This window comes from Fukomys damarensis, unplaced genomic scaffold (assembly GCF_012274545.1).
Source record: "Fukomys damarensis isolate Sample0158 unplaced genomic scaffold, DMR_v1.0_HiC HiC_scaffold_39, whole genome shotgun sequence".
Lineage (NCBI taxonomy): Eukaryota > Metazoa > Chordata > Mammalia > Rodentia > Bathyergidae > Fukomys > Fukomys damarensis.
Genome location: NW_022900951.1, coordinates 50,380,237 through 50,403,843, shown reverse-complemented (window position 1 = coordinate 50,403,843; position 23,607 = coordinate 50,380,237). Strand labels below are relative to the sequence as shown.

Below are 23,607 nucleotides of genomic sequence, written 5' to 3'. Positions count from 1 at the left end.
AAAAAAAAAAAAAAAAAGAGCATGGTCTCTAGGTCCATCCATTTAGCTATAAATGTCTGAAGTTCATCCCTCTTTATGGTACAGTAGTACTCCATTGCATAAAAAAAATACATCTTCTTAGTCACTCGTGTGTTGGTGGGCATTTGGGCTGTATAGATGTTGGGAAATGGGAAGAAAGTGTTCAAATGGGAAGGGGAACAAGGGAGAAGAGAGGGAGAAAGGAAGGGACAACAAAAAAGGGAAAATGGAAACAACACTTCTGTACATAGGGAGGGGAGGGGACTTGGGGGGAATGGGAGAAAATAAAATAAAATTTCTTTAAAAAAACAAAATAAAATTTTTAAAAAGAATGCTTATCTCCTAATGCCTAATCAAATGTGTTGGAAAAAACTATAAAATTGGTTCAATGTTACTAGTTGAAAGGCATCGTTTGGGATCACAAGAGGAGAAAAGGCTGAGGATTACTACTGAGTGATGGTGACAACCTAATCAATATATAGATTGTGAACATTTAAATATGGAGTCTGAGTCTCCTTTTTCTCCAACAAAAGCCCAATACAGTGCCTGGCCCCAGAGGGAGGGAGCTGCCATCAGGTACTTGGGTGTTACTGATATTTCTGTAGGGGCTCCAGGTCTATACAGAAAATCATTTTCTTTTTTGTAAAAGAAGTAATTATATTTGCCTCATCTGGCTCTCTGGAGTTTGGGGAAGCTGCAGAAAAACAAAACGAGACAAAACAAAAATACAGGATAAGAAAAAGCTTTGAAAAGAACAAGACAGAACTCTGTAAATGTGATGGCTGGGTGCTATGGTGATGTCCCAGCTAGCAATTATGTATTCCACAGCAATGATGGGGGGCTGTGCGTGAGTCATTTCATTCTCAAAGCAGAGGCCTTGAAAAGGGAGAAATGAGGTGAGCATTCAGTGGAGTTCTTTCTTCCTGATGAGGAGGGTCCTGTGTAGACAAACACATATACCCTCTGTGTGCCCCAGATTCCAGCTCCCCCGGGGTGGTTTGAAGGTGTCAGGTTAAATTAAGGAATAAATCCCCACCCCCTACTATTTGATTGGGGTTTCTGCAGGACTAGGAATCAGAGTCCCAATTTCCATTTAGTTCCAGTTCTAACAGCCACCTATGGTTATGACTGTCACAGATTTACCCTGTGCTTAGGTAAATGACATTCCTTCTCTCATGCCTTTTCATCTAGAAATAAATAAAATGAGCTAGATACTTAATATTGTTTCAAGTGTGGTAGACTGGGATTCAAAAGACCTAGATCCATGTTTTAGCTCTGTTATGACTGTATGACCTTAGAATATTTCTTTCCTAGGCCTCAACTTTCACAATTGTAAAAAGAGGAACTAGGATTAAATGCTTAGCAGTGTGTTTCAAGATTTCTGAACAGGATTCAGGAAATCTTAGTTTTCACTCTAAGGGCCACAGAATGAATCATTGTGTTATACACTGGTCTCACTCCTTCTCTGGGCCTCAGTTTCTCTATCTTTACTATGAGGGGATCTGAATATAAGTTATCTAAACACACACTGATGCAGACAGCCTGTGGTTCTCGAATTTTACAAGCACTAAAAAGGAAGTGGAAAGGAGAGGCCACACCCAGAATAATTTCTCATAAACTGGCTGTGGTTGCCCTCTAAGGATCTGAGCTGAAAGTGCAGCCCCAACTAGATTTCACCAGGTCTGAAGGAACTGCTAGAGCTGAGAAAGAAGGGCAACTGCATTCTTCACCAGATATGACCAGGGTTAGCCCACAAACTTCCTAGATACTCTAATAAGAGAGATCCAGATAGGAAGTGTGTGCTGTGAGATGGGCCCTTCCCACCTAACTACCAGAAACAGGGGTCATCAAAGGCTCTACAGAGAGCAGGGCCAGTGGGGTCTCTGCTATGGGCAAAGTAGGCACATTTAGGAGGTGTAGATGAATATTTAGGGTGGAACATGACTGTACTATGAGAGAGCCTAGGAACAAGTTAGCTTATGGCTGAGAAATTTTCACAGGTGAGATAAATAAATTTTCTTAACATATGACAAGGAGAAGGGGACCGAGACAGAGAGGGGGAGAGGAAGGGACTGTAAAAAGAATTAAGATGTGTTATGTACATGTACCAACTCCCCATAATGAATGTAATATCATGTAGTACAAATATGTAGTGATAAAAATTAAAAATACAACAAGATCTACTTAAAGGCATGATTTAGCATCTCCATTGTATTAGCTTTCCATCACTGTGACAAAATACCTGAGATAATCAACTGAAACGAAACATTTATTGTGGTTCACAGTTTTGGAACTTGCAGTCTATGGTCAGTTGGCTCATTGCTTTTGGTTCTATGATGGCACTGTAAAACATGGTGGGAGTATAGTGTAAAGGAGGTTGTTAACCTTGCGGTAGCCAGGAAGAAGGGGGAGAAGTAGGGGCTAAGGTCTTGTTACTGGGTTTTGGAGTGTGGGAGTCTCCTTCTTGGGGGTGATTTCCAGACTCTTTTTGTCTTGAACAAAGAATTGAGTGAAAAAAGCAAAAATGGTGGCAAAGTGTCATATTTATTTGAGGTAGGAAAATTAAAAGTAAGGGTAAGAGAGAAACTGGCTCTGCAGAGTAAGCTTGGGCTGAGTAAAAGAGAGGAAAAAATAACAACCAAAGTAAAATAAAAATATAAAATAAAAGGTTACCTATGTTGCGGGGCATGAGGCAGGTTATCGTGAGGAATGCCTTGATAGCATACTTTCAATGGTGTCATCACCTTTTATTCCTTCCATATCATTGGAACCTGTGAGAACTTCACATACAGGGCTTGGACAGGTGGTCTTGCATAAATTCTGGGATCTGCCACACTTCCATTCCCAGAGAGTCTAAGCTACATCCTGTCTTCCTGTTTCAGTCCTAATATCCCCTGGAAGGGCATGCTCCCAGTGAATTAATTTATTTCCATTAGGCCTCACCCGTTAAAAGTTCCACCACCTCCCAATAGGGCTATGGGCTGGCAACCAAGCCTTTAACACATGGGACTTTGGGAGACACCCATCTAGTCCATATTCTCCAGAGGAAGTCATGACTGGGAAGAAGAAAGAGGTGACCTCAGTATGGTAATTAGAACCAATCACGAAAAAAAAAGACTAAATACTTGGGAGTACTCAGCAGGAAAGGACCTAATGTCTGGGAGATTTGTGGGCTTCATCTTTTAGAGCATGTGTTAGAGGCTTAGGATGGATTTACACATACAGTTTTGTTATAAAAATAGGTACATACTAAGCCAGTGGTGGTGAACATTTTAGAGAGTGAGTGCCAAACTGCACCCCAAACCTCTTATTTATTGAAAAGTTCCAACGCTGCAATTAAATCTGAATGCTCAGCTGCTGGGGTGATGCTGGGGCGACTTGGCTTGTGCGCCAACAGAGAGGGCTCTGTGTGCCTGCAGTTGCATGTATGCCACAGTTTTGCCTCTACTGAACTAAGACTTTCATCGTTATTCCTTTGTTTTGTTTTGTTTAAGACAGAGTCTTCCTGTGTAGTTCAGGATGGCCTTGAACTCACTATGTAGCCCAGACTAGCCTCACACTAGCAGCGATCCTCCTGCCTCAGTTTCTGAGTGCTAGGATTACAGGCATATACTGTCATACCGAGCACATCACTGTTACACTATAATATTTAATAATATAATTATCAGCAAATTATAAAATTTTACGCTATCTTCTGCCTTCTCTCTTTTGGTAAAAATGTCCAATCATTGAATCCAGATGCAAGGGGAAAACAGAGATAGTGTTTAATTGATGCCCTAATTATACTCCTGGGTCAGTAAATAAACCATGTTGAGTCCTAGCCTCTCTCTTGGCTTCAGTTTCTCTACCTGAATCAGGATGGTGTTGGACTTGATGAATTTCAGGCTTTTCCCACCCGACATTCTACCTTTTTATTTTTATAATCTTCGGTGGCATTCTATGCTCTTTTCCCCTATCCATGTAGAGCTCAGGATATCCTGCCCTACTCGTTCAAGCTTCCAAGAATTTCCATAATATCCTAGCCCCACTTACATCCCTTCATCCCACTGCTACCATTGCTGGTGCCTGCAACAGGGCACAGTCTTCTGTAATTTGCTTATAAATTATAATCATCCACCTCTGAAGCTGGTGAGTTAACTAAGATTGACACAATGTTACTCTGAGGTGACAGAATTACAAGCTCTGCCATCTTTTTCCCTTTGCACCCTTTAGAAAATCTTTTCCCTTATTTAGACCTCATTTTCCCCCAGCTATAGCTTAAAGGAAGTAGACTAGGATGGTCTCTGAAAGCAGCAAATTGCTCCAACATCTTCCCCTTCTAGGAAGTAAGAAGGCAAGTATTGTCTTTGGTGTTTTGCTATGATCTCAATTCCCTTTCAGTGTTCCTTAAAGAGTATTTCCCACTCAGTATTTTTACAAGCATGACCTAAAGAGGACAGCCAGCCTTCTATTTCTCAACTCTTGGACCTGTTTTTCTGTCCTTCCCACCACATTCCCAGAACAAACAAAACATTTTCTCTCCTAGTCAAGCTATTTGTGATTAATAATATTTTATCGTGAGGAACAGGTACAATGAAGGTAGCACACTGATTTTTACCCTATCAAATGATTTGCCTACATAGTCTTATGTCATTAGTTTATTGTACCAACTCTATCCCTTTTGATGTCCACAAGTAATTCTCAGAAAAACCACAGAACACTCAGCAATGGAGATTTCAAAGAATATTTTATTTAAATGTTTTGTAAAGAAAATTATGCTCACAGCATCAGCAACAGTGAGGGTTCAGTTCAACCTTCCAGCTCAGCTTGCTTGCCTGTGTTACTTCCTCAGAAGACAACCCAACAACTTGTTTTGAAGTCAGACCTGAGGAGATTCTTATCTATAACCAGAAACTGAGTCTTGACCAAAGGGCTCCTATTAGGTCTTAGTTTCTGGTAAGCAAGGGATACTGCATTATAACACTGGAAGCCTTCCAAGAGCATAGGTACCAACATTATTGCATATGTGCATAGTGGCTGTGACAGCAGCAGTAAGTTGGCCCAGAGCAGATAAGAATAAATATCCCCATAGCCAACAGTGGTGAGAATTATGATAGTCTACCAGAGACATATAAAAATGTTTCCAAAGTGGAGCTCACCTTGACCTTGGGTGGACATGTCCATGAACTCCACATAAAGGAAGACTGAGCCAAAGAATATGATTTCTGCCACCTAATCGGGAGAAAGGCAGACACCTCTTGCCAGGAGAAGTTGAGGGAACAAACCAGAACTGTCAGAGCCAGGGGCTTTCCTAGGAAGCTAAGGAGATGAACCTCGTCACACACAGAATGAACGGCCCCCAGGTGAATCGAAGGTGGGGTTGCAGTTCAGCTTTGTCATCCACCACCAGTTTCACTAGCACAGGGAACAAACTGAAGATGCTGGCCAGGTTGAGAGGGCTACACAAGGCAGGAAATGGCCTGCGCAAAATGTTCTGCTCCAAACCAAAGAGCATAGAGCAGTTCCAGGTGCAGCACATGGGCAGGGGCAAAACAGTAAACAAGACCGTTGTTTTGCTGTTGTTACTGCTGTTGTGGCTGCTGATTTACTCCCACCTCTACCTCATGTTCTATAGGAATGAAGTTGGGAGAGAAATAATCTAGCTGGATTTCTGCTTCCTGGGAGAACATGACCAGGACACAGACCACAAAGAGTGTGGAGATCAGGACATGGCACTGAGGAAAAAAACATGTCAGAAGTCTCATTTACTAGTCATCCCACACCTTCCTCACTACACTTCAGCCCTTCTTTACCTCTCTTTTTGGCTGATCCCCTCAAATAGTACTGGGTAGTGGGGGTGTCTATAGATCCAGTCCCAAGTATCATGCCAAATGTGTAGTCATTGTAGTATCTTGGAAGGACCCTTTTGGGTTAAGACTAACATGGTACCACACATTGTTAATGAGTTACCTTGGGCCTTACGGAAGACCAGGGTTGACCAAGAAGTACCCAGAGCCATGACCTCCAAGCATTCAGTAGTCTCTGACCTTCATTTGGGTTCAGCAGAAGGTGTCCATCCACATAGGCATTCTCACAGGCCTCCCAGGACGAGAAGTCCTGGGTACAGGTCTCCTTGCCTTGAGCCAGTGCCAAGGTTCCAATGGTGCCTCCACCAGGCCTCAAAAAGCCAATTACTCTTCTAGGACAACCCAACAAACAGGATAGGACCACTTTCAACAGTACCCAAAACATAGCTAAAGAGCTTAGGATTTTTGTCAAAGAAAAAAATATAAGACCAGTGGACCCTGAGCAGCTGGAGTGTCAGGCAGGGGTGACTCTATCAGTTTGTAGAGGCAGGTGCCTGGAAAGATCTGCACAAGTGCTGATGTGATTTTGAGGCACATGTTACACATATTCAGGATTAGCAGTGTCAGCCAAAGTGCTCTCCTTGTCCAACCCTTCAGAAATATTCACTCTCCTCTAAATTTCTAGGGTTCAGTTAAAGAGCTTGGGATTTATCTTTGAGAGCAGATCCCCCATGGGCCACAGATGGAAGGCAAATGCAAGAAAACTGATAGCAATTTGAAACCTGGACTTAGAAGGCTTGGTTCTATGCCCAGTTCTGAGAGTCACTCACCATGGCCTTACAGATTCTCTTCCTTGTGTTTTTCATTTTCCTGCTCCTTCTGTGCTAAAGCTTGAGCCCAGGGCCTCTTGTATGCTAAGCATAGACTGTAGCTACACCTTCTGCCCTTCTCTTCTTTCTTGAGCTTTTTTACAGCTTGTATCTAGATGTCCCCCAAAGCCTCATGCAGTCATAGGCAGGGCTTTGAAGAGGTGGCTGGACCTAGGATGTGTGATGCTGGAATGGATCAAGGATGCAATCGTAGCATTAAGGGTATGAGTGCTACCTGCTCTAAGGTGGGTAGCCTGGATAAGATATAAGGTACATGATATGGTTTGGGTCTAGATGTCCCCTCAAAGCCTCATCTGGTCATAGGTCTGAGCTAGAATGTGTGAAGCTAGAATTGATTCATGGTGCAGTGATAGGCTCAAGGGCTCTAGGATTAAGAGTATGAGTGCTCTCCACCTTAAGTAGTCTGAATAAGATAAAAGGGGCAGGGAGACCCTGGTAATTTTCTCTTGTCACCCTTGCCACCATGTGTCACCTTGTGTTCTGCAATGATTGTTTGCCATCCCAGCTTCAGAGCCAGCTGATTATAGACTGAAACTTCTACAAACTGTAAGCCAAATAAACACCTTCCCATCTAACTTTTGGTGTTGAGTGGTTTGTCTCAGCAATGAGAAAAGTAACTAACATAGTACAGAAAGTTGCTTGTCATTATCACTGCTGCTGCTGCTTATTTTCTACTCTGCAATGACCCTCTATCATACCACTATGCCTTCGAGCCAGCTGCCTATGAGCTTAAAACTCCACAAACTGTGAGCTAAATAAACCTTTCCTCTCTTAACTTGTGGGTGTTGGGTATTTTGTCTCAGCCACAAGAAAAGTAGCTAAGACAAGCTGCAATTTCCTCATCTACCAAGTAGAGATTAAAGCACTTTATAGGTAGGATTAATTAAGAATATAGACATGAGCTGGTTACAGTGGTACGTGCCTATAATTTCAGCTACTTAGGAAGCTGAGTTGCAAGAGCTTCACAAGTTCAAGGCCAGCACAGGCAACTCAGCAAGACCCTGTCTGAAGATTTTTTTTATTAAAAAAAGGGCCAGAAATGTAGGTCAATGGCAAGCATGAGGCACTGGGTCAAATTCTCAGAACTGGAAAAACAAACAAAAAATAATATAGACATGAAAAGGCTTTGTTGAGTAGAATGCCCACTATTTATAGGAAGGGTTATTGTGAATAACGTCCTCTTTATGCTTTCCTAGATATCCTCCACCCAGGCTGTGGTCCTTGATCTCTGTTGAAACAAGAGACAAGTCACCCCAGCATCGTCCCAGCAGCCAAGCACTTAGGTTTAACTGCAGTGTTGGCACTTTGCAATAAATAAGTAGGTTTGGGGTTGCGGTTTGCGCACTTGGTCTCCAAAAGGTCCACCATCACTACTCTAGGTCAAGACTCAAATCCCAGTCTTCAAGTCTACAAGTTGAATTAGTCTCAGACAAAAGGATAAGATGCTTCAGTTCAGTGTGTACATATGTGGACCTCAAGGAGGGGTAGATAGAGTAAAAAATATCTTTTCTGAAGAATAGAAAGATGGAAATACATCTTACTATTTTTTTTACCTATTTGTCAGAGAAATTCCCCATATCTAATTGGGATCTCATCTGTTACAATAAATTCCAGCTCATATTCCATAACTGCCTGTGCTCCTCGTCAGTCACACAGGTTTACATTGGGTGATTAAAGATGAGTCTTTAAAGAGTCCATCTCCCATGAAGAATTAATCATTATGTACTTCAAATATTACTAATCAAAATAAAGATAAGAGTCTATCTTCAGGGCTAGGATATAGCTCAGTGGTAGAGCACATATCTAGTATGTATGAGGCCCGGTGTTTGATCTTTAATATCACAAAAAGGAGCAGGAGGAGGAAAAAGAGGAGGAGGAGGCAGAGAAAATGGAGGAGATGGAGGAGAAAGATAAGGACAGGAAGAGGAAGAAGAAAGAGAAGTAGGGTGGTGAAGGAAGAGAAAGAAGATGAGGAGGAGGAAGAAGTCATCTAACTTCTACTAGGTTCCTTCCCTCAGCTTTCTGTTCTGGTCTTGCTTTTTTGTCTTTCTTAAATTTTTGGGGTTGTTTTCCATATTTTTGTACTGGGGATTGAACTCAGAGCTTCCAGAATGCTAGGCAAGTGCTTTACCACAGGAGATACCTCCCTAGCCTTTTTTAAAAAATTGGCATGGATATATTGTTTTTTTTTAAATTGAGTTTACTGGTACATTTTAGGTATACAGTACAGTTACATTCATTATTGGGATCTTGTACCTTTACATGACAGGTCTTGATTCTCATTTTTCCCCTTGTCCCTGCCCTCCCTTTACCCTCTCCTCCCCTTCCCATTTACAAACACTTTATTTCCATTTTTTCATTTTCTCATATTTTTTTTCTTTTCCCTTATTACTTTTCCCCTTGAGACAGTCTTACTAAGTTGCCAGGCTGGCCTGCCTCAACCTCCCAAGTATCTGGGATTACAAGTATGTGCTACCACACTGGATTGCTTGTCCCCCTGCCCACAAGAGGTATGAATCCCAGCTTAGACTTGGTAAACTAGGTTTTGCTATGTGAGAAGTATACACTGAAAGTCTTCTCTGAATAGAGAGCCTTAGAAACAAGGAAAGAACATTAGTCTTATAGCCAGTAGTAGATTCTAGTACAAAATCTGCCATTCAGTCCCTCAGATCTGAGCAAGTTATTCTCCCTTTCTGGGGATGGATTTTGACCTGAAGAACACATTTCTCTGCTTCTATACCTCATTCTTCCCATGGTGCCCACTGACCAGCTTCTTGGCCACTATATCTCATCTTACCTGCCAAGCCAGACACTCAATTCTAGGAAACAAATGAAGTGTTTTATAGGGAAGCAGATATTCAGCATGTTGAGCTAGATGCAACTGATCTGTGTGATTAAAGCAAACACATTTCTGGGCATACATAGCTTTCACAGCTTCTTGGTATACAGAAACAAAGAGTTTCTCACACATGGTATTTATCCTCTATAGAAGGTAGCTGGTTAGAAAGATGAGTCAGTCTCTTAACATGGTGGCGAGAGAGAGGGGACCTCTTGAATTGGAAAGCAGAAGGGTAAGTGATGTCTTTATGGACTGGTGAGGTTAGATAAGACACCTACCTAACTTCTCTGGTCTTCTCTTTATTCAGGCAAAGTGGTTGCTGCCTACCTTGCACCTCTCCCAGTTTTTATGCACAGCAAAGAAGTGATATTTGCGAAGAGTTTGGGATTCAAATAAAGGAATGTATAGTTGATATAGGAGGAATTGGTCCAGATGCAGGATCTTCCTTCTACCAGAAACTCCTTGGCTTCTGTTAGAGCTCAAATGTCTATACTTTCCTCTACACTAACTTCCAATTTCCATGAGTTAATTGTTGTTGCTAAAGCCTCACATTAGCTCAGGGAAGGGAGCACTGTTAGCAACTGACAAGCAGAGAGTGTTCGCTAGATCTCTAGGGCTGACTTTCAATTTCTCCAGCAGTAGCTGGGGTACCTTGGAGCATATTTAGGAGTTGGCACCCACTGCCTTGAACAGTTCTACCTACAGTCACTCTGGGAGCTAACAGCACCCTCCAATGAGGACAGGTTAGGTCCAGTGAGTGCTTAGAAATGTATGAGGTCTGATGGAAATATAAGGTTAATGTTTAAATTTACAAATTATTATAATAAAAGATACATTGCCATTAATCTCCCTCAGAATAGTCCCCCTCATTTGAACGCATTTATCCCATCATTTTTGCTACTTTCTCAAGCAGTTCTGGAAGTCCTCCTTCATGAGTGTTTTTATGAGGTATGGTAAAAAAATATGGTGAATGCTTCTGCTGAGTGACATCCAACAGAAAGCAGGCTCATAAAAGTATGCCAGTGTGTCCTCATCGACTCTATTCATCAGATCTTGTACTGTGTGAATTTTGGCCTCCCCCCCGCCCAGTCAAAATGACCATGAAAGGTAAATGTTTTGAATGGATTCAGAACAGCAAGATAGCCAAGACTATGTACCTAATGACATTATCCAAAGAGAACTTCCAGAACATTAGAAAAGGACATGAATGATAGGTTAAGTGTGTTTGAAAGGAGGGGGAATATTTTGAGGGAGATTAATGGCCATGTATCTTTTACTGTAATATTTTTAAGTTAAATATTTACTGCATTTACAGCTTCTACAGTGGCTGAAGGACATGTGCTCATTTTCTTATTCAGTAATTCCACAAACATCACCTTAGCCCCTACTCTCCTACTCTAAAACAGACACTGTTCCCATCATCAGAATCACACTGGGGACTGAGACCTAGTTTCTACCATAAAAGCACTGGGTGACACATAAGTAAATAATCTCAGTACACTCAGAGGTGGGGAGGAGTTTAGCAGATGAACAAGGGTGTGCGAATCCTCTGGGGACTAGGCAGAGGCCTTGTTAATAAGTTGGGTCTAGCCGGGAATTTAGCTCAGTGGTTCCACGCCTAACTTACAAACACGCAAGGTCCTGAGTTTGGTCCCTGGTACCAAAAAAAAAAAAAAAGTTGGGTCTGGATTCTCAAGACAGGAAGAGGCTTCCTGCGATGGAGTAGGGAAGAGAAGGGGAGTCTATTCCTAGGGAGGAAAAAGTATGGGGAAAGGTGAGGGGGAAAGGTGATACAGTACCTTCCCTAGGGAAAGAGGACAAGGGACAAACACCCACGGGAGACAAGGTGGGGCAGATCTCTGGGGAGACCTTTAAGCACCCTGAGAAACATTTACCCAGAAGGCAGGATGCTCTGGGGTCTGCCTCTCTGGGAAGAGGAGCATTCTTGGCAGGGCAGGATACTAGGAGTGATGCAGTAGGGGAGGCGGTAACAATTTGCCAGTCCAGGTTTGCAAAGTCAGAATAAGGCAAAGAGAATCCAAACTTGGGGATTTGTCACTAGATGGCGCTACTCAACCAGGCTACTCTACCACTGAAATACATGCCCACTCCCTAAAATGTTTAGTTTAGTGCTAATCTCTAATCTACTCTTGCTTTTCTCAAACTCTTGTGTCTTCAAAAGCTCCCACTCCTGCACTGACCTTTCTTGCCTCTAGTCAGGCAGACAGGTCAAGGGTCTAAAGTTTTAGAGAAGGGGTGAAGAGCTCAAGCAGAATCACCAGGGGCAGAGTTATAAACTGCTCAGGAGTGCCAACTCCAAGACCAGAGACTAAAATTTTGAAGTACTAAAATATATAAAATCTGGCTCTGCTGGAGAGAAGGTTCTCCCCCTTACCATCAGGAGATTTGAACTGTATATGGTAGACTTTGAACTGGACTCAACCAAACTCCAGGTCTCCTTGTTAGCTACATTGCTGCTTTGTGGAGCCTGACCCAAGTGAAAGACCTGCTCCCAGTAATTCCCTGGAGGAGGAAGAGTGGGCTCCTGATGACTCACAAAACGGTGCTGGCGAAGAGCTTTTTGGGTTCCTTTGTTCTTTATTATCAAAAACAGAGTAATTACTATACCCACATATTTCCCCCAGAGATGAATGCAATGATTGATATTCTAAATAGACATCAATCACCTTAATTGGAGACCAAAAACATCCCTAGCTAGCCCAGTACTTCTGAGAAATCCATGTAGCTTGCTACCTACTAGCTTCCCTATTTGATCTCCATTTAATCAATATTACCTCCATTTAATCTTATTGGTTGATCACGGTTTTGTCCCCCCTCGTGCCCACCTTGTAATTTTCCTTGGGATGTTATAGTTTTGTACCCGCTTTGTGCATGCCTCATTTCATAGCTTTGCCCCATAAAACACCTTTGAGAAGTAAAGTGAGTGGGCCACCCATTTTCTGGTCCCCCTTCTGTCTCTCCCACCTAAATTGTGAACAAGAATTCCTCAGCCATTACATAAATTTCACACATATGATGTTGGAGAGTGAACATGCCCTGTCAGGGGTAAGACTAAGAAGGACAAGGATTGTTGGGACAGAAGAAAACCAAATGGATTCCTACATTCACTGCTATATCTGATCGACTCAAAGTTAGGAAATCCTTGAGCAGGCAGAGCAGAGACAGAGAAGGGGCCCTCTTCAGATGCAAGGTCACACATCTGGAGCAAACCCAGGACAGTTGGATATTTGAACAGAGTGTGTGTGGAATAATAATGGTTGTAAGTAGGGAAAGAGTAACAGTCTGTATTTTAGGTAAAAAGGCAGTTTATGCATTTTAGTAAATATTTTTTGAAATTCTACAATATGTCAGGTATAGAGATAGGTGCTGAAGATACAAAAATCTTTAAATCATAATTGAAAGCCATAAGGAGCTGAACCTTAAAGTCAGTACAAACCAGGTACCTGGCTTCTTGGGACTGGTATCTGCATACTCTGTCACTTTTGGGGGCCTTAAGAGAGGAGGAGGTTTCCAGCAGTAAGAAGTTTGGAGAAATTAATCTTTAAAAGCAAAACAACCTAACTTTCAGAAATTTCATTTTGCAGTGCTGGTTACATAACCAAGCTGCCGTTACTCCTCTTTTCCTCTCTCCCCTGCCACATCCTGTCTTGAACTCTAAAGAAAAGAGAAGAGTAGCTGTCTGCTCCTTATACCCTCCCCTTCCCCTCAGCCATTTGGCCTGTGAGGAAGCCCTCCCACACCACCCCACAGACTCTACACATCCAGTATGTCTTTAGCTGTCACTTCATTCATACAAACCACATGCAGGAAGAAGGCATAGAGCACCTTTAAAGTGGAAAGTATAGGGAAATAAAAGGAACTTCTAACAATCTGGCTTCTCTATGAGCTGTATCCTGCTTTACAATAAAATTGCTTTCTCTAAACCTATACTTTGCTTGCCTGTGCTCTCTTGTTCCTCGAGTGTGACAGAAAGGCTAATTAATTCATCTTCCTGGAATGCCAAGAACCAGGATGGTGACAGTGTAATGAACTGAATTCCCCCCTCCAAAAAATTTCAAACACTGAATCTCTAACCCCTGTACTCATAACGTGACTGTATTTGCAGACAGGATCATTAGAGGCAGTTAAATTCAAATGAGGCCATTAGGGTGGGCTCTAACCCAATCCAGCTGTTTTTCTTGCAGAAAGAGAAAATATGAAAAGAGACAGGCAGACACATAGACAGACAGATCAAGGATGCACTAGCACAGAGGAAAGATCATATTAAGGATGTGGAAAAACTGTAGTCATCTACAACCCCAGGAGAAAGGCCTCAGAAAAAAACAATCACATTGGCACCTTCACCTTGGACTTCTAGCCTGCAGAACTGTAAAAAATAAATTTTTCTTTTCTATCAATTACTCAGTCTGTGATATATTTAATAGCAACAGGAATGGACTATCTTGATGTTAAGAAATGGAACTGATCTCTCCTTCCTTTGTATTCACTCTGGCTTCTCTCATAGCACCTATATTGTGCCTACAATTTTGGGTTATATAGGAAGCAAGGCCTGGATAGGTTAAGCAACTTTCTCCAAAAAATTTTGCTAGTAAGAAGCAAAAATCCAGGAGGAGGAGGTGCTTCTTCATTAAAGACAGGGATTCTATGTGGTCCATTTGATTCCTAGTGCCCAGAACAAAACCTGGCACATAGAAGGAGCTTAGCATATGCTTGTTGAGCTGGGATGGTTGCACATACTTGTAGTCCCAGCTACTTGGGAGGCTGAAGTGAGAGGATCACTTGAGCACATGAGTTTGAGATCACCCTGGGCAACAGAGTGAGGACCCATCTAAAAAATAAAAGAGCAAGAGAGAAAGAGATGACCTATTTCCATATATGTTTGTGCAATGAATAGAAAGGACTGAGGGATAGAAGACAAATGAGAGGGAGGAAAGCAAACTTTTGGACTTAGTCTGCCATTTGGTACTAGTTACCTATACTACCTGCTTCTGTACGATTACCTGATGCACTAGGAAGAGAATTTGCAGGCACAGGGCACTTTGCAAAGGATCACGAACCAGAACACATAAGGCACCTACATCATAATCAAACTCAGTAAACTGAAGAGGAGGAAATAGTGAAGGCAAGTGGTGATCCTGAAAGGACAAGGGCCCAAAAGAGCCTGGGAACAATGAAAAGACAGAAGCATGAAGTACAAAGAGAGAGATATCCAGAGGGCCCAGAAAGAGGACAACATGGGGTGAGAAAGATTAACAGCAGGGAGCACCAAGGCTCAGTCAGAATCATGTTATAAATGAAGTAGCCTATAACAAAATTGAGAAGGAGGGCACCACCCTATCCCTCACTGGGCTTCATAGGAAAACGCAAAGCTTATCTAGGTTATCATCAGTTACTAAAGGTGAAAGGAAAAAATTAAGGAAAGAGCAAGACCCTGAGCCTCCATCCTCAGGTTTATTATATAAGCACTTGAGGCCTGAGTGGGACTCTGCAGTAGTTTGAACCAAGGGTCAGGTAGCAGAGGTCCAGGGCACATTTAACCTAAATGGAAGAGTTGAAATAGTGTCAGAAGACATGTTTAACTTTCAGTTATCAACATGTTAATAACCAGTGGATTATCTACAAACTGTGTTTTGTTTTTATTTTTTGTTATTTTTTTAGTCTCTTTGTTTTAAATTCAAACCTAGTGTTTTGTTTTGTTTTTGTGGTAGTTGGCATTGAACTGAGGGCCTTCACACTCAGATACATCCCCAGGCCTTTTTATTTTGAGACAAGGTCTTGCTAAGTCCTAAGTCATCCAGACTGCACTCAAACTTGCAATCATCCTGCCTCAGCTTCCTCAGTACCACCACTCTCACCATAAATCCTAGTTTTAACCAACTGTCCACACTATCTTTCTCTTCCTGCCAGGCTGCCAAAATCTTCTGGAAAATTGACTGATTCTTCCTCAGTCAGGGAGGCCTGTACCTGCTCTCCATTGGAGTCAGTGTTCTCTGACAGGAAGCCTCAGAGCACCTAATGCAAGGCCTGCACCAATCTGCTCATAGGGAACCTGGCAGGGATAGGAAGTGAATGAGTTAGGAAATGGCTGGGCCTCCATACTCTCAGTAGAGTGACGGTAGGTGTGAGGTGTTAAATTGTGAGTTCCTTTTAGGTGCCATAAAAATATTTTGTTTTTCCTAACAAACCATTTTAATTGTTAACATGTTTTAGCCCCATTTTACAGATGAGGAAAACTGGAAGTGACATAGTTTTAACCAACAGCATTTAAGTGGGAGGTGAATTCTACACACACATCTTTTCTGAGTTCTAAAGTTATATTCTTGTTAGTATTTCTGCTGTCACTGAGAGGCCTTTCAAATCACAAGGAATCTGTTTTTTAAAAATTAATTAACTCATGTACCAAAGAGTTATGTTTTTCTGCCCCTTTCTTTTTTTTTCTTCTACCTTTTTTTTTTCTTCTTGTCTGCCTTCTGTTTTTCTCTCAGTCTTCTTTTCTCCCTTTCTTTCCATATACACTTGTTTCCTACCATGGAGAATCCCACTAAAAGAATTATGGAAATGAAGCACCTCAGAACTTGTGTTTTCCAAGAAGTCCCAATAGTATAATGCCCACAGACACATGTTCACACGTCCACAGAATCACGTAAGTAAAAATAAACGAATCCTACTATTTTTAGTACACCAAAATTAGAAAAAAAGTTGGGCCTCAGTCCTTGTTTTGTCATTTCCAATATGGCCTCAGGGAAATCACATACATTTCTTGAGTTTCTGTTTCCTTATCTAGAAAAATAGAGACAACAAAACATAGTTCACCCACTTCACCAAGATAATGGATGTCAAGATCCCTTATAATGATGAAGTTCTATCAAGTTGTGAGGCTTGGTTATTTACATAAATAAATGCACACAGATATACATATGTGCACCTAATATTTTTTGTTTGTTTTGCTCTTCTTTTTTTCTTGACCTTCTTTAATCTTAAAAGCATTCAGGAGAGCCTTTCACACAACATATTGTGTGGCCTCACTCAATTCACAATATGTGTATAGAAATATAATATTCAGATGCTATTACACAATATTTATACACATGTGTCAATACTCATATAAATATACATACCTTGGCCAGACACGGTGGCGTGCTCCTATGGTCTTAGCACTCAGGAGGCTGAGGCAGAAGGACCACATAAGCCCAGAATTTGAGGCCAGCCTGGATAACAGAGACACCATGTCTCAAAAAAGCAAAGAAAATATATATCTATATCACTACTTACATACTCATCACTCCTGCTTACATATTTTTACCACTCACAGTGCAAATATATATTTGCATTTGTCCTGTACATTTTTTATTATTCTGCATTTTTTCCTACCACTTGTCTCTTGAATAATCAGGTCCTTCTACTTGTCTTGAATGAAGTTTACATCAAGTATGAAACTAAGACCAAAAACTAACCTGCATATTGTTCTAGAACACGAGCAACAGACACTCTCCTGTTGTCCCTTGTTCCTCCCTACTCCCGGCAAGAGGAAAGAAGATTGATACATGGCTTATCAGCCGATACTCTGAAACAGAACTGAAGCATCTCCTAGGGTTGTGTTCATTTCCTCTTCCAGCATAGTCTCTCAATTACATTCCCATGTAACTGGATCTTATAAAGCCTTAGTATCAAAGGCAAGAAAATGAGGTGTTTGATTGAAGGGTGACCTTTGACTGCAAAATTCTAGCTTTTCCACTTGCTAGTTGAGTAACTTCAGGCAACTGACTTGACCTCTCAACATCTTTACTCCTTTTATCTGTACAGAGACAACAATAACATCTTCCTCCAAAGAGTGTTGTAAAAATTTAAGCTAACATCCATTCGACATTTAACAGTGTGCTTGGCACATAGTAATCACCCAATAAAGAATAGCTGTTATTTTCACACATCAAGGGCCAGGTGGGTTTCTGTGAAAGCAAACAATAAATTTGGTGCATCTTCCTGGAAGGTCAATTTTTCTCCATGGTAAATAATTGAAATGTTATTTTAATCTTAAACAGAATATTTAAAGTAGAGAACTATATATGTTGTGGTCTCTGAAGCAACCAGCAGTTCTCAGTTTCCACATCACTGCTAGTGTCTTATGAGCAGCACTTGAAGGAAATGTCAAAAAAACTTTTTTTCAGATGCTTATCCCAGGGTCACCAAATAGAAAGGTGTGAGTAGGAAAGGGGTCAGGGATCATATCATTATGGGAGAAAGCAGAAGTGAGGTTCCAAGAAGGCTAAGCAAGTCTTGGCTTTCAAAAAAAGCCAAACAGGCATCCCTGGATTTCTATCTAAATCCTAGACTTCCAACATTCACAATGACTGACTAAAGGCATCCCAGTGGCCCTCTCTTTCTTTATCTCTGCCTCTGTTTTCCTATGCCTCACCTCAGGTAATCTAGAGAGGGAAAAGAGAGGTGCTGAAGGGGGACCCAACCTCACACACTGAAAACAAATTCTGAACGCTCTACTACTTAGGTACTATACATTCTTGGGCAAGTTACTCATCTCTCTGCGCCTCTATTCCAGTGATGGCAAAACTATGGCACAGTGGGCATGCAGAACCCTCTCTGTCGGCATATGAGTCAAGTTGCCCCAGCATCACTGCAGAAAACCAGCATTCGGATTCCACTGCAGTGTTGGCACTTTGGAATAAATAAGTGGGTTTTGTGTTGCAGTTTTGAGACAGGAGATTAGGGTATTGCAAAGCTAGCTGGGAAAGTAGGCATGACCTGTTAATTACAAGATCCTAGAGAACATGTGCAGAACAGTTCCCAAACTGGACTTCTGGTGAGAACTCAAGCAGATTTTCAAAAGAATGGCCTAGACCTGATGTTAGCCTGAGGCATGGGATCCCAACATGCCTTCTCAGGACCATTATGTAGAAGTTCTCACAGCTTTCCTCGAGATTTGGACAGTATAAAAAGCACATAGGTGCCAAGAAGAGCTTGCTATTGTGGCTTTCCTTATGATAGCCTGCTCTGCTTCTTTCAGGGTGTAGTTTTAGTCCTCTCTTATTCCACCCAGGACCAGTCTCCAGAGCCAGTTTTTCTCTCACTTTTGTCCTTTACTTTTTCAAATAAACTTTGTTACTGCTTTTTGCCAATTTCATTTAATTGTTTGTTCAAGATGAGAATAACCTGGAATCCAACTCCAGAAGGAGAGGCCAGCAACCCAAAGCCTGTGGTAAGATTAAATTGGTGAGCCACTTTTAGAAGGAGCTACCACAAAACACAACCTCTTCACACCTGGGTGCCAGGTAGACTTTCCTAATAGCCTCAAATTTGAGGATCCTAAAAGGATGAGAGTTTTAGGAAGGGAGTTACAGTATCTATCCCCTTTCCCCTTTTGACATCTCCTTCTGTGGTGAGGGACTGGGCCACTGACTCCCTTTCACCTATCACTGCGTAGCTCCCATTCTTCCAATTGACACAATTATAATGTTAGGCAGAAAGTCATTAGCAAGCTGGAGATAGGTGGGTAGGGGGCTATTTCAAAAGTGAAGATGTGACTTTGTTTTCTTTCTTTCTTTTTTTGAGACAGGGTCTCACTATGTAGTTGAGACTAACCTGGAACTCACTATGTAGCCCAGGCTGATCTCGAACTCACAGCAATTCTGGTGCCTCAGCCTCCCTGGGATTAAAGGTGTGCACCACCATGCCTGGCTTTGCTTTCTTAATCATTAGCTATAGATAAGATCTCTACAAAGTTGTACTTTCAAACTTTAGCTCAAGACAATGTAACATCTCTAAATGTGCTGATAAGTTCCAGGGCCAATATAAAGTTCAGACTATTTAGTGAGGGTTGAAAAAAATATCTAAAACTCTCAAAACAACCTAAGTGAAGGTCCATCTAAGGAGTAAGCAAGGCCCTACTTCTCTCCAAATTAGGTAAACATATCCCATTTTATTTTTACAAGAACAATAACACAGGGATCATTATAGGGTTGAGGAAAGAGGCAGAATCCTGGGCCCTTACCTGCTGCGTATTAAAAACGTGACTTGTGTTTTCTCCGGAGACAGCCAGAGACTTAAAAGCCATTTTGCTATGAAATTTAACTCTTCACTCAAGCCTACAGATGTCCAACAAAGTTTGACTTTTCCTCAGAACCCCATAAAGAATTATGCGAAGGGCCACAATTTAGCTCAGTGGTGCCGCTGCCTGCCTTGAAAACGCAAGGTCCTGAGTTTGATCACCGGTACCAAAAAACAATGGGGATTTCTGTCTATCAGAGGGAAATGATATAGGAGATCAAGGCGTGTGGCAAAATCAGCTGGGGAAGTAGGCATTACCTGAAAAATTAATCACAAGATCCTGGAAGACATGCATAGAACAGTTCCCAAAGCCCGGCACTCAGACTTCTTGTGAGAACTAGAGCAGAGTTTCAATAGGATGGGCTGCTTCCTCCAGGGTGTAATTTTATCTTACTTTTTCCTCTTTTACTCCGCCCAAGTTTGTGCTGCAGAGCCAGTTTCTCCTTCACTCTTCACTTTTACTTTTTCAAATAAACTTTTGCCACTGGGAAAAAAGAAAGTTTGACTTTGACTTTCATTTTGTAACCTTTGTTGCTATAAAATTTGCATCAAATCTCAGCTGTATATATAGATGTTTATCATTTAGGGAATGTCTGCTTATATATTGTAAAAACAAGGTTGGTTAGACCTGAATTTACATAATTTCATCCTCTTCAAGATTAAAAAAGACAGGATGGAGGGCCAGGGATGTGGCTCAGTGGCACTGTGCCTGCCTGGAAAGCTCAAGGTCCTGGGTTTGATTCCCGGTACAAAAAGAAAGAAAGAAAGAAAAATGACAGGATGGGCAATTTCCAGGGACATCAATCTAAATTTGAGAAGTCTCCAGATGTTATCCTGAATCTGCTGAATCCTGATCACCTGGAAACAAATTCATCCCCCAGATGTAAAGATTCCAGAGCTACGACACCATGACTAAGAACTATGACACTAGGACTGAAGTAATGATCAACTGTACCCAGATCAGCAGCTAATCCTTAACAGCTGACCTTCTGCCTTTGTGAGTGGGCCAGTCTATACCCCTGTATCAGAGTATGTTCCCTCCAGCTACCTAAGCTGGAGTCCTTTCCTATCTTCCCTTTAACCATTCAATTGAAACATTTTTTTTCTGTAAATTTGTGCTTTAGTTTAAATTTCTATTATTAAAAGCAAGGACTCAACCTAGACTGCAACACAATGACTTCAGTCTTGACCAATTTGTCCTTTCCAAAAGACAAACCAGAGACTGAAGATGTAGCTCAGTCATAGACCACTGCCTAGCATGCTACTGCCCTGCAGTCTGGATGAATTTGGTGTGGGGCTAGTGCTCCTAAAACTCAAAGCAAAAGAATTAATCCTGAATGCAATGTTTTGAATTTTTCTTTTCACTAAATGTAACATTTTCAGCTGGGCAAGAAGGCACCCACCTGTAGTTCCAGCTACTTGGGAGGCTGACACAGGAGGATCCCTTGAGCTCAGGGTTTAACACCAGTCTGAGTAACACAGTAGGGCTCGGTCTTGAACAAGGAGAGGAAAAAGAAAGAGGAAGAGAAAGAGCAGGAGTAGGAGTAGAAGGAATAGAAGAAGGAAAGGAGAAAGAGGAGTAGTGGGAGGGGGAGGGAGAAATAAAAGTAACATTCTGCAAATCTGAGCTACCCAGTACTTATACTTCTGCTACCCGCCAGTCCCTGATAAGTATGTGAGTTGGGACCCCACTCTACTTTAAGCCCCTATTCTCCAAGGCAGGCTGTCTAATTATTATTTTTCTTTTTTTATTAGTTCATGTTGGCAACACATAATGATTACATTCATTGTAGGGAGCTGGTACATATACATAAAACATTTAATTCTTTTCATTTTCCTTCTTCCACCCCTCCCTCCCCATCCTCCACCTCTAGACCCCCTTCCAATTTGCAAAAGATCTATCTCTGTGTTTCCTATTATCTATTTTTTTGACCTTTAAATTACTATTATTATTATTATTTGGTACCAGAGATCGAACTCGGGTCCTTGTGCTTATGAGGCAAGTGGCAGAACCACTGAGCTAAATCCCCAGCCCTTGACCTTTGAATTATTTATATTTTGAATTTGTCATATAAAAGAAATAATGTGATATTTAAGCTTCTGTTAAAATCTCTGGCCATTAGAGAAATACAAATTAAAACAATGCTGAGATTTCATTTTACTCCAGAAAGAAGGGCTATCAAGAAGTAAAATAAAGGTACAGAAAAATAAAATAAAGGAGAAATATTATTTAAAAAAAGAAGTCAAAAAATAACAAATGTTGGTGAGGCAGCTAGGAAATAAAGAACCCTTCTACATTGTTCCTGGGAATGTTGCTGTAAACTAGTACAACCACTATGGAAAACATTATGGAGATTCCTCAAAAAACTGTAATTGAGTACTGATATGTTATTTCCTTATCACAGAGAAAATATGCACTCTTCTATGTGCCAGTGTTCCTCAAAGACTAAGTCCAAAGGTCATTATTATCATCACAATTTGGGAATTCATTAGAAATTCAAATCCCAGCCAGACTATAGAATCAGAGACTCTAAGAATGAGATTTAGCAATCTGAGTTTCAGCAAGCACAATAGGTGATTTCAGTCTGTACTAAAGTTTCAGAACTTCTGTTATCATGGGTGATGGGGTCCAGGACATTCTTTGTGGTTCTTGTATGCAACAAACAAAAACTTGGAAGTGGTACATGATGGTAAGGAAAAAACAGCAAACTTTCCTAAGTCAATGGGAGGTTTAGAGTAAGCGGGCTCATGCTTGTGAAGGGAAAATGGCATAAGCACTAAGGACCTAGGATAGAGGGGTTTAAAATGTTGTATTGTTTTGGGGATGCCTCCCAATGGGTTTTTTTTAGAGCATGGTTGACAACGTGATTGACAGGGTGTTGTGTCTATTTTATATGTCCTTTGTTTTGGGGGGCGGTTTTTGAGACATGGTCTCACTATGTAGTTGAGACTGACTGGGAACTCACTATGTAGCCCAGGCTGGTCTTGAACTCCCAGCGATCCTCCTGCCTCAGCCTTCCGAGTGCTGGGATTACAGGCATGCGCCACCACACCATGTCCTTTTTAATGGTTTATCTTGTTATAATTGCATATAATGAGATGTAGTCTATATGCATGAACCTTCAATGAGCTACAGGTGAAGAAACATTATGGTAGGTCATGTTGGTAGATTTGGCGTGTATGAGTCCTAGTTTGGAATTTTTCAGGACTGGCTTCGGGGGGGGGGGTCTTTGCTTTTTAATCTGTCTCCATATGAGTAAGCCTTAGAACAATGGTAGGGGGGTTACCCTGGGGCATTGCTAAGGTTAAGGGGGAGGGAAGCAGCCTCACAGCCCTAATTGTATTACCCATATTACTTTGATCTTGTACACCTAAGTAGGTCTTACAAAGCAGTAAAATAGTATCATTTTAGTACTAGAAAATAGGACCACCAAGAAAAGCTGTGCTTTGTACAAGTATAATAAATGCACTCTTCATGTAAATGTGAATGGTGCCATAGAGTTGTGCAGTGCAGACCTGCCAGCAAAGATACTGTCACTCTATAGTATCACCAAGTAAACAAATGAAAACCAAGAACAAAACACCAAACAGTCTTCTAGAACATCACAGTGATGCTCTGGAGCTGGCGTACACAGCATGGAGCCTGGCTCTGCATTTGGTAATTGAAATCTGCCAGGGCAACAGTATTTACACCATGGTAACAGTATTTACACCATGGAAATTGAAGTAGGGCAAGGCTTTTTTTTTTCTTTTTTTTTTTCAGTGCCAGGTACTGATCCCAGGGCCTCATGCATAACAGGCAAGTCCTCTACCACTGAACAATATCCCCGGGCTCCCTTTTTAAAATTTTTTATTTTAAGGTAAGATCTAAGTTGCTCTTGACTTTTCAATCCTCTTGTCTGGGCCTCCCAAGTAGCTGGGATTCCAGGCATGAGCCCCACGCTTAGAAGTTGTTTCTTTTTTCTTTTCTTTTCTTTTTTTTTTTTTTTTGTGG

General features: G+C 41.4%; 1 long non-coding RNA gene across 2 annotated transcripts in view; it reads right to left on the bottom strand.

Moving 5' to 3' along the window:
* Positions 1 to 23,607, bottom strand: part of LOC104867755 — a 45,861-nt gene that overhangs the window by 16,189 nt on the left and 6,065 nt on the right. Inside the window, exons 1-2 of one of the 2 annotated variants that reach the window (XR_004515871.1) lie at positions 19,872 to 20,063; positions 16,673 to 16,762 (exon numbers count right to left, since the gene is read on the bottom strand). This is a non-coding gene — a long non-coding RNA (uncharacterized LOC104867755). Of the gene's footprint in view, positions 1 to 16,672; positions 16,763 to 19,871; positions 20,064 to 23,607 lie in introns of those variants that run through there. The other variant, XR_781845.1, reaches the window with a different exon arrangement.